Source organism: Rousettus aegyptiacus, unplaced genomic scaffold, assembly GCF_014176215.1.
Source record: "Rousettus aegyptiacus isolate mRouAeg1 unplaced genomic scaffold, mRouAeg1.p scaffold_m13_p_9, whole genome shotgun sequence".
Taxonomy (NCBI): Eukaryota; Metazoa; Chordata; class Mammalia; order Chiroptera; family Pteropodidae; genus Rousettus; species Rousettus aegyptiacus.
In genome coordinates this window covers 75,620,279-75,632,611 of record NW_023416312.1, presented here as the reverse complement: position 1 = coordinate 75,632,611, position 12,333 = coordinate 75,620,279, and the positions used below count along the sequence as shown (strand labels likewise).

Sequence of the window (12,333 nt, the reverse complement as noted above, 5' to 3'; positions counted from 1 at the left end):
CTTTGGGAAGGTTGATAAAATTGACAAACCTCTGACTAGATTCACCAAAGAAAAAAGAGAAAGGACACAAATAAACAAAATCAGGACTGAAAGAGGGGAAATTATGATACACTACAGAAATATAAAGGATCATACAAGAATACTATGAAAAAGTATATAACACCAAGTTTAACAACCTAGAATAAATGTCCAAGTACTTGAAAAGATACAACCTTCCTAGACTGAATCAAGGAGAACTAGAAAATCTAAATAGACCAATCAGCATTATGGAAATTAAAACCATCATCCAAAATCTGCCAAAAAGTAAAAGTCCAGGACCAGATTGTTTCACCAGTGAATTCTAGCAAACATTCAAAGAAGATTTAATACCTATTCTCTTCAAACTCTTCCATAAAATTGAAGAGGAGACAGTACTTCCTAATTCATTTTATGAGACCATGATTAATCTCATATCAAAATCTGGTAAAGATAATACAAAAAAGAAAACTACAGACCAATATCTCTCATAAACACAGATGCAAAAGTCCTAAATAAGATACTAGAGATCCAAACACAGCAAAATATTAAAAAGGTTATACATCATGATCAAGTAGGCTTCAACCCAGAGGCTCAGGGATGGTTCAACACATGCAAATCAATTAATGTGATACACCACATAAACAAGTTAAAAGAATCATATGATCATATCAATAGATGCAGAAAAAGCCTTTGACAAGATACAGCATCCATTTATGATAAAAAAAAACTTAACAAAATCAATATAAAAGAAAATTACCTTAACATAATAAAGGCCATATATGACAAACCCTCAGCCAACATTATACTTAATGGTGAAAAACTAAAAACCTTTCCTTTAAGATTGGGAAAAATACAAGGCTGTTCATTATTGACCCCTTTATTCAACATAACATTCGAGGTCCTAGTGAGTGCAATCAGGCATGAGGATATAAGAGGCATCCAAGTAAGAAATGAAAAAGTCAAACTCTCACAATTAGTCAATGATATGAATCTCTATATAGAAAATCCTAAAAACTCTATAAGAACACTACTAGAAACAATAAGCAAATGCAGTAAATTTTCTGGATACAAAATCAATGTCAAAAATCTATAGCATTCCTATACTCAAATAATTAAGTGTCATAAAAAGAAGTGTAAAAATTAATTTCTTTTGCAATTGCAACAAAAAGAATAAAGTACCTAGGAATAAATTTAATGAAACATATGAAGGACCTATATATAATGAAAATTATAAGACCTTATTAAAAGCAACGGAATACGATATAAAGAAATGAAAAGTTTTTCTGTGTTCTTGGATTGGAAGAAGCAACATAGCTAAAATGACCTTATTACCTAAAGCATCATACAGATTTAATGCAATGCTCGTCAAAATCCCATTGGCCTTTTCTAAATAAATAGAACAAAAAAATCATCAGATTCGTATGCAAGCAGAAAAGACCCTGAATTGCCAAAGCCATACTTAGAAAAAGAAGAGTGCTGGAAACATCACTTCATCTGACTTCAAATTATACTATAAAGCAACAATACTCAAACAGCATGGTAGTCACAGAAAAACTGATACACAGACCAGTGGAACAAAATCGAAAGTCCAGAAGTAAACCCATGTTTATATGGGCAAGTAAATTTCAACAGAACATTCCAAAACATACAGTGGAGTAAGGAAAGCCTCTTTAATATATGGTGCTGGGAAAACTGGAAAGCCCCCTGTAAAAGAATGAAACTAGACTGTTGTCTATCACCACACACCAATATTAATTCAAAATGGATTAAAGATCTGAATATAAGACCTGAAACAATAAATTGCATAGAAGAACTAAATTCATGGACTTTGGACTTAAAGAGGGTTTTACGAATTTGATCTCATAGGGAAGGGAAGTAAAAGCAATATTAAATTAAGGGGCAGGAGTGAGTCCTGACAAGCTTCAGAAAAAAAGATAGTATTGGCTACATCTAAAGAAGTGGCTCTGGGATTGAATACAGGACAAAATAGATTTTAAAAAAATTAGGAGGCAGAATTAAAATCAGTTAGTTGTTAATTGGGTACACAGAATTTATGAGTAAATTCTTTGTTTCTGACAGGTTAACTTAAGAAATTTTACTTTAAGCTAATTGTATATCTCATCAAATTCAGAATTTTTTCTTTGAAGAGGGCACCCTTGTGGGCATAGTAAATGTCAAGGTTAATATGGTGACAGTGACTACCTTCTTTTAGTGGCCAATTAAAGTGTACTCATTCATAATAGGTTCATGACAAATTAATACTGTTTCCCTTTTGAATACTCTTCAATATAACTTCTTTCATTTTCGTGTATTATATTGGCCTCTAATTATTGAAAATGACCTATTTGGCTGCAATTTACTTTATTCAAGCTTCTAAGAGGATTTATTTTTCCAGCATTTTGAGACTGGATGATGATGTCTTCCCCCCCCACCACTTTCATCTTCCACATATAATTTTAAAAATGTGGCATCAGAGAAATGTGTTAACAATTTGTTATAAAGGGGCCTTTTTACCATCCTACCTTTAGCTTCCACTTCATTTGTTTTATTCTTTGAATAATTACAGTGCTAATGGAGGCGTAAAAGGTATAATGGAGGAAAGCATGAAAAGTATGTATTGCAGAAGAGATAAAATATATTTAATAATAGTAGCTCCTTCTACAGTAAAAATACCATTAGTGCTACTGATGCCGCCTAAAGTAAATTTTTCAAAAAGTAAAATATAGTATTTTAAGCAGAGTCTTAGCTTAACATATGACAAAATACATATGTATTTCTCGCTTAATATGTGACAAAATACATATGTATTTCTCGCTGTTCGGTGAAAACTTATGGAAACTTTCATTGTATTACTAAAGAACAAATAATAATTATGAACTTAAATTAGTGCTCGTTAATTAGTGGAATTTTTAATACAAAGAGAGAAAATGTTGAACGTAAGATAACTTGTGCATAGCGGCCTTGGTTGATTACAGCAAAGCAGAGCAACCTAGCTTCAATCTGGGGGAGAAATGAGAGTTCCAGATGTGGTAGAAAGGTTACCATGGTTTGCTTTGGAATACCAAAGAAAAGCTTTATGTTTTATCTCCTTCCATTCAAGGAAATGTTTGTCAAAAAATTAGCCAAACACGATCTACTTTAGTAATCACACACAATAAATAGTTTTGCAAAATACTTTGTAAAAGTCACAAAACATATGAACTTCTACTGCTTTCAATGGTCAAAAAAAATTATAAAACAAAACAGCAAACCCTAGGTAAGGGGGAAGAATGTGATCTCCAGAGCTATCCATTAAGAGTCAAACAACCAATTTTTTATAAAAATTATATCATACAGAGAAATAGAATATGGCTCAATTAAATGAACACAAAAAAAACTGACAGACACCATCCATTTCAATCGCTCCTCAATAAATATTTGTAGAATAAATAAGAATAAGTAAAAAATTAAAATCCACAATTATTGACTAGATAAGATGACCATTACACCACAAGCATAAAAAATGTGAATTTGAAAACCAGAGTAAAATAGATGGTTAATCCATCTATATCACAAATGTCAGTATTTCATCTTTTCTTACTGCTGAGTAATATTCCGTAGTATATATGCACTCCATCTTTATCTAATCATTTATCAAAGGACACTGGTTGTTTCCATGACCTGACCACCATGAATGAGGCAGCTATAATCATTGGGGTTCATATATCTTCGAAGATAAATGATTTCAAGTTTTTGGGTAAATATCCGGTAGAGGGATTGCTAGGTAATATGGTAATTCTAGTCTTAATTTTTTGAGGAATCTCGATACTGTTTTCCATAGTGGCTATACCAATTTACATTCCCACCAGCAGAGAATGAGGATTCTTTTTTTCCCCACAACCTCTCCAACACTTGTTATTACTTGTCCTGTTGATGATAACCACTCTAACAGGTGTGAGATGGTATCTCACTGTGGTGTTGATTTGCACTTTCCTAAATAACAAGTGAAGTTGAGCAACCATTCATGTTTGTTGGCCATTTGTATGCCTTCTTGGGAGAAGTGTCTTTTTTGGTCCTCTACCTATTTTTTAATTGGATTTTTTTTTATTGTTGAGTTGTATGGGTTCTTTGTATATTTTGGATATTAGCCCCTTATCAAAGGTGTTGTTTGCAAATATCTTATCCCATTCAGTTGGTATCTTCTTTATCTTGCCGATGGTTTTTTTTCTTTTGCTGTGCAAATGCTTTTGAGTTTGATATAGTCCTATATTCCTATTCATTTATTTTTGTTTCTACTGCCCTTGCCTTTGAGGTCAGATTCCTAAAAGCCTCTCTAAATCCAAGGTCTATGAGGTTAGTACCTATGTTTTCTTTTTTGCAATTTATTGTTTCTAGTCTCATACTTAGGTATTCGATCCATTTTGAGTTAATTTTGATGCACGGTGACAAATAGCAGCCCATTATCATTCTTTTGCTTTTGGCTTTACAATTTTACCAGAACCTGATATTGAGGAGGCTTCTTTTCTGCATCCTATGGTTTTGGTTCCTCTATCAAAATAAAATTTTAAAAAATTATTTGTCCATATATATGGGAAAATTTTTCTGAACTCCCAATTCTGTTCCATTGGTCTGTGTGTTTTACTGCCAATACCATGCTGTTTTGAACATTGTTGCTATGTAATATAATTTGAAGTCAGGAAGAGTAATACCACCGTCCTTGTTGTTTTTTCTCAGGATTGCTTTGTCTATTTCAGATCTTTTAAAATGTTATACAAATCTTATGATTTCTCATTATATTCCTTTTAAAAATGCCATTGAGATTTACTGGGGATTGCATTAAATCTGTATATTGCTTTGGGTAATAAGGCGATTTTAACTATGTTGATTTTTTTCAATCCCAAAACATGAAATATCATTCCATTTCTTTATATCTTTTCCAATTTTTTTTTCTGGATTTAGTGAAATATAATAGACAATTAGATGCCCATATTTACATTATACAATTCATTGAGACTTTTTTCAATTATAGATGTCCTACAATAATATATTAGTTTCAATTGTACAACTTAGTGATTAGGGATCTACATATATATGTAACTCACAAAGTTATCACCCCTCTTCCGCTTACATGTTTATTACATTAAACGATTTTCCTAATGCTGCACTTTATATCTCCATGTTTGTTTTTTAACTATCCATTTGTACTTATTAATCTCTTTGCCTTTTTTCCCATCCCCCACCTCTGATCTAATAGCCCTCAAAATATTTTCTGTATATATAAGTTTGCTTCCATTTTTGTTGTTGTTTACTTTGTTCTTTAGATTCCACATGTGAATTCATGTGATATTTGTCTTTCTCTATCTAGCTTAATTCATTCAGCTCCATACCCTCTAGGTCCATCAGAGCAATATTTTTTCCCATACCCTTTCTTTTAGTCTGTGTGTGTCTTTTAATCTGAAGTGAGCCTCTTGTAGTCAGCATACGTAGGGGTCTTATTTTCCCATCCATTCAGCCACCCTATTCTTTGGTTGGAGCACTTACTTATTTTCCGTTTGAGGTACTTGTTGATAGATATGGAGTTATTACCATTTTTTATTCATGATTTTGATACATATTTTCTGTTCTTAAAAAAGTCTCTCCAACATTTCCTGTAATACTGGCTTGGTGTTGATAAATACCTTTAGTTTAATTTTGTCTGAGAAGTTCTTTATCTGTTCTGTGACTCTAAATGATAACTTTCCTGGATAAAGTATTCTTGGTTGTAGAACCTGGGTTTTCACCACATCAAATATTTTGTGCCGAGCCCTTCTGTCCTGTCAAGTTTCTTTCGAGAAATCAGCTGCCAGTCGTATGGGTGCTGCCTTGTAGGAAACTGATTTTCTCTAGCTGCTTTTAAAATTCTCTCTTTGTATTTAATCTTTGTCATTTTAATTATGTCATGTTTGGTGTGGAGTTCTTTGGATTCCTCTTTCTTGAGACTCTGTGAGCTTCCTATAGTTGTATGTCTATTTCCTTCCCCAGGTTAGGGAAGTTTTCCATCATCATTTCTTCAAATAGCTTTTCTACTTCTAGTTCTCCCTCTCTTCCTTCAGGTATCCCTATTATGCAGATGATTTTACACTTAATTTTCTCAAAAGACTCCTTAAATTATTATTATATACTTGGCTTCTTTTTTTCTTGCTGTTCTGATTGGGTGACCTTGGCTTTACCATCCTCTATCTCCCCTTCTTCCTCCACTTGATTCTCTAATATATTCTTCTTCTCAGATAATGTATTCTTCATGTCTGACTGGTTTTCTTTTATAATTTTTATTTCCATTTTTATGTTTTTATCTCTTTGTTAAAGTTCTCACTGGGTTCATCTAAACTTCCTCTACATTCATTGAGCATCTTTATAACCAGTGTTTTGAATTCCGCATCTGTTAGATTGTTTGACTCCATTTTTCCTTGATCTCTGTTCTGTTCTTTCATATGGTTTCTGCTTCTTTGTCTTTCCACTTTGGCTCATTTTCTGTGTCTAGTTGTATGTAATAAGCAAAGCTCTTAACTCTCCCAGTCTTGTTAGTGTGGCTTTGTGTAGTAGGTATCCAGTGGTACAGTCCTGAGAGGGGTTTAGCAGCAGGCCAAATTTAGCCCCAGTCCACATCCCTCCAAGGTCACCTGTTAAGATTCAGCAAGAAATCCACAGTTGCTAAGCTTACAGTTACCTCGAAAGGCTACACCAGAAACCGAGGTCAGTTGTGGGTTTTGGAGTTCACTCAGCAGGTTGCACAGGACTCGCCAATGACACAATTGGATGTGGTTTGGGTAGGACTGTGAGTTGGGGGAGGTGGAGTTTCAGGGAATCTTCTGGGCGGAGTGACCTCTGTTATCCAGTTAGATGATGTCTTAACTATGGCAGCACTTGCGTCCACACACTGGGAAGGGGTATGGTTCAACAGAGGAACAATGGATACTGCCAGCACTTCTGCCCAGGAGAAAGCCTCACCTCCAGCTCTTGCTTTGACAACTCAGTGTACCCCTGTAAGTTTCTGGTTCCCCACACCCCCCATGAGCCACTAATCAGATGCCGATGCTCAGAATAAGCAAGTCCTTCAGTGCAAAAGTCTAGTTGCAGACATGACCCTTTTAAAACATTTTTTTGCAGCTGTTGAATGCAGCTGCCACAGCCTCTGTCCCACTCAGCCACTCACATCTGGGTAGCCTCATGTCCTTGCCCCATCCTACCTCCTCCAGTTGCAGAGTGATATCTTTTTTTCTCTCCCTAGTTATAGGGCTTCTGTTCAGGTGATTTCACTTGCTCTTCGCTCCCTGTTCCATCACAGCTTTTTTGATGTTGTTGTAAGAGTAGATGAACAAAACAAAGACTCTATCATCTCTGCCGTGTTGTCCGGATATTTGATTCAATATGCTACTTTGTGCCTATTCATTAATGGGTTCAGTCTATTTCCATTTAGAGCGATTATTAATACATGAGGTTTTCCTATAGCCATTTTATTTTTTGTTTTCTGGTAGCTCAGCGTCTCCATTGTTTCTTTGTCCTTGCGGTTTTGTTATTTTTGTTTGGTGGTGTTTTTATTTTTTCTCCCTCTTCCCTTTTGTTTTGTTATGTGTCTCTCTTCTGATTTTTCTTTTTTGTGTGTAGTTATCATTAAGTTTATGTAAAGGAAGTAGTCATTTTTTTTCTGTGTGCACCTTATCACCACCCACTTTTCAGATTCAGATCTTTACTCTCTCCTTTTTGTTTTTGTTGTCTCAAATTATCCCTATTTACACTGTGAATTCATCTTGTTAGTACTAGTTGGCATATAAAAGTTTTTAAGTCATATTATTTCCTTAGTCATCTTCTGTCCAATTAGTCTTTCCATTATTGAAAATGGGATATTGAAGTCTCAAATTCTTATAGTAGAACCATTTCTCCCCTCATTTCTGTTGATTTTTGCTTCATATACTTTGGGGCTTTGTTGTTTGATTCATATATGTTTATAATTATTATATCTTACTGGATTGAATTTTTATCAATATATAAAACTCTTCTTTGCCATTCATAACAATATTTTTAATAAGTTTTATAGTTTTGCTTTATATTTAGTTCTATGATTCATTTTGATTTAATTTTTGTGAGGGGTATAAGGTTTTTGTCTAGATTACATTTTTTTTCACATGTAGATGTCTAATTGTTTTAGCATCATTTGTTGAAAATAATATATTTGCTTCATTGTATTGCTTTTGCTTCTTTGTCAAAGATCAAGTATATGTACATGGGTCTATTTATGGGGTCTCTATTCTCTTCTATTGATCTACTTTTCTATTATTTCACCAATACAACACTCTCCTGATTATTGTAGATTCGTAGTAAGTTTTGAGGTCAGATACTTTCACTCTTCTGCCTTTGTTCTCCTTCAATATTGGGTTGAGTATTCTGGGTGTTTTACCTTTCCGTATAAACTTTAGAATCTGTTTATAGACATCCACAAAATAACATGCTGTAATTTTGATTGTGATTGCATTGAATATATAGAAGTTGGAAAGAACTGGCAACTTGACCATATCGACTCTTTTTTTATTCCATGAAAATGGAGTATCTCTCCATTTATTTAGTTCTTTGATTTTGTTCATCTAAGTTTTATAGTGTTTCTTCATATAGATATTGTATATGTTTTTGTTATATTTATACCTGAGTATTTCCTATATTGGGGTGTTAATGTAAATTGTATTGTTTTAGTTTTAAATTCCACTTGTTTATTGCTAGTAAATAGGAAAACTATTAACTTTTGTATATTAACTTTACACCCTGCTACATTGCTATAATCACATTAATTTAGGGAGGTTTATCTGTTGATTCTTTTGAATTTTCTATAAGCTCATAATTTTTTCATGGTTTTCTTTCATATTTCCATCTTTTTCTCTGCCATGTCTTCTGATTAATTCCCCAGTACTAGTTTCCAATTCATAAGTTACTTTTTCAATTTTGACAAGTATAGAGTTAGTTCTATTTATTATTTTTATTTTTACTTCAAATGACTATATATTTTCTTTATTGAGTTTCCAATTCTTATTTTTTTATGAACACCCCATAATTTCATCATTGTAACTTATAAGTTACTTTTTTTTGTTTTCAGATTTTCTTTCCTCCTTTATCATTTAGATCTGCAAACTGGGCCCAGAAAACTATAATACTAGATTCTTAAAAACAAAAAAAAAAACAAAAAACAAATAGTAAATATGTGAGGCTTTGCAGGCAACATGTTCTCTGCTGCAACTATTCAACTCTTCCTGTATAATATGAAGGCAATAATATGGAATAGTTCAAAATTATGGCTATGTAACAATAAAAGTTTATTTACAGACACTGAAATTTAAATTTAAATTTCAGATAATTTTTATGGGTCACAAAATACTCCAATTTTGATTTTTAAACATCTAAAATGTATAAAATGTTTATAGTTTGCTGGCTGTAGAAAAACATGTGGTGAGTTATAGTTTAACCCGGCTTAGATGATGTTAATCATATTTGATGTAATTTGAGTTTGCCCTATTATTTGTACTTTGTTCTGGGTAAAATTATTTATCAACTTTTAAGTAGATGTATTTCTTTTTATTGATATTTGTTCTTTTGTATTTTGAAATTTTATTTAAAAGTCTCATCTTGAATAGGAATTTTTTTCTTTCTTTCTCAGTGACATATTAGTGACTTGGGGACCATGAAATTATAGTGATATACAAGATGTAACAGTTCCAATATGTGTCAAAAAACTTTCATGAATCTTTTCAGATATCCTCAGACTCATTTGTCTTTCAGTCTTTAGCCATTCATTCTGGCCCAAGCTGCCTTGGAATAACCAACTTCAAATGCAAGCTATCTGAATATACCTCATCTCATTATAAACTAGATCCTTCATTTCCTATGCTAAGTCTACTTGACACTGAAATTTTAGAAGCACATATTCCACCAAAGTTTTAGAATTAAAACCTCAGGAGTGAAACTTTCACCAATAGGAGATAGGCACTGGTATATAAATTCTTCTCACTTTCTCCCCAAGGTGGCCTAAGAAACAATTATTTGGCTTGCAAGAAGGATCTGTAGAATTGAGAAACTAGTTGAATTTAGTACCAAGTGATAGCAAGCTGGATATCTCACCCTGATGTTTCCTTAAAAAAAAATCACTCTGGTCATAATCTATGTTCTGGGAAATACAAAAGTAAGACAAAGTCACTAAGTTTGTATTTTGGCTAGTCCAGGTTCTTTTTTCTGTGACTTTTTCTGCTTCTATCCACCACTTCAGTTATTAAGCTATTTCCAAGGACAACAGTAACATATTTTTTTTTCTTCAGGAACCTTTTATGGTAAGGAGAATACCACCTCAGGTACCTGATTTCACTCAGTGAAACTTTCTGTAGTTCTACAAGCAGTATTTTTGTCCTCTACAATAATTGATCTCCGGACCACTTCTACCTGCATCCAATCCATAAGCTCAGTAGGACATTGTGTTAGCCTTAGCTTACAACTGTGTATTTCTTTTCAATTTCTGATCCATATGAATATTTAGCTTGTTTTTAAACATCATTTTTGTTTAAGATATTATCTTTCATTGCTGTATTTACAGATGAAGGAGGGTGTAAAGCATGGCCCTGAAAATGTCTTATTGACTGAAAATTCCTAAATTGGGAAATTTGTGTGAGCACAACATTGACAAAGCTTACACATTGTTCATGATGGATAAGGTAAAGATTTAAATAATTTTTAAGTTGAAAAATCTCTGAACACAATTAACTTCTATAATTTTTGGCTAGATGTCTACAAATAGCTGCTTATCTCTTCCTGAATTCTGAACTGTTTCTTCATTAGGGACTTATTTTTTTAGTTGGAAAGGCTTTGCTAAAGTAAACATTTTTCACTAATAGTTTATGTCCATGAATTGTTGACCCAAATGATGACATGGTATGGTTGGCTGAATGATGACTCCTGAAGGTGCCCGTATCCTAATCCCCAGAACCTGTGAATAAGTTACCTTACATGGCACAAGGAACTTTTCAGATTTGATTAATTTAAGTATCTTGGTATGGAGAGGTTATCTTGAATTATCCCAGTGGGCTCAATTTTATCATAAGAGTTTTTATAAGAGGAAGGCAGGAAAATCAAAGTCAGAGTAGAAGATTTGACAATAGAAACTAGAGATTAAAGTCATGTGAGGGATAGACCATGAGCAAAGAAACACCTCTAGAAGATTAAAACAAGTGAGGAAATGGATTCTTTATTCAAAGATATGAAGACTGAACCTGGTTTGGGGAAGGAATCAACTCTGTCTCCATCGTGGTTTTTACCTATAAGATTCATTGAAGGTATCTGACCTCCAGAACTATGAAAGAATAAATGTATATTGTTTTAAACCATTAAGTTTGCACAAATTTGTTACAGCAGCCATAAAAAATTACAGATGGCTATAATGATGCCATATATATTCCCTACCTAAAGATCTACAAATATAGAAATTTATTGTTTGAAACTTAGATACAGAATACATCAAAGAGAACCTCAAAGTCATAGCAATGGTTGCACACTTAAGGGCCAAATTTAATATGATGAATGGAAATCAACACTAAGTTTATAATCTGGAGAGACTCAAGAAATAATGAAGATGGAGGAAGAATGAACAGTGCATGCCTCTCTTAAGGGCCATTACTCAGTCCCAGCCAAATGTTGTTATGCAGAAATGTAAGCCCAATGTATAAGATCTTATATTGTTCTTATTTTAAAAAGTTATTTATGTAGATTGTTATGTGAAATTTCCGGATTTGAAACATGCATAACTAAATAAAAATTAAAACACTGCATAGACCAACACAGTTTGGGCTAAGCAAAACACGTCTGTTACCAGCTGTTGTGTTTGATGACATAATGGCCAATCTGCAATCTCCATATTAGGCCTCAGGGACTCCATGTCAGGAAAATACCTCAATGCTTAACAAGGCCTACTTGGGGGAAGTAAACTTCTCTGTCAATCTATTACCACCTTCGAATAATTTTTTTCACTAGATTAAAGATGGGGATGGTGAATTTCAACATTCAGTTAAATATAATCTAATCAGTCCTATAGTTTTACTATTTTAACATGTGATTTGTAAAATCCTCAGTTAACTTCTTTTAAAACCACATCCTTATGTTTTCATAGAGTGTGTTATAGAAGACCACACATCTCTGTAACCAAGGAGCCACAGACATTTTTAAAGGCTGTGTAGTATTCCAATTCACATAATTCCCACAGGAAACAATCCTGTGAAACTTCACAAGTAACTAAAGTATATTCCTTCTGGAGAGATATAGGTGGAGAAAAAG

General features: G+C 33.3%; 1 long non-coding RNA gene across 2 annotated transcripts in view; it reads left to right on the top strand.

Annotated features, from left to right (window-relative positions):
- LOC118607784 overlaps positions 1-12,333 on the top strand; it is a 245,750-nt gene that overhangs the window by 219,329 nt on the left and 14,088 nt on the right. For both annotated transcript variants that reach the window (XR_004952817.1, XR_004952818.1), the window contains exon 3: positions 10,604-10,721. This is a non-coding gene — a long non-coding RNA (uncharacterized LOC118607784). The remainder of the gene's footprint in view (positions 1-10,603; positions 10,722-12,333) is intronic.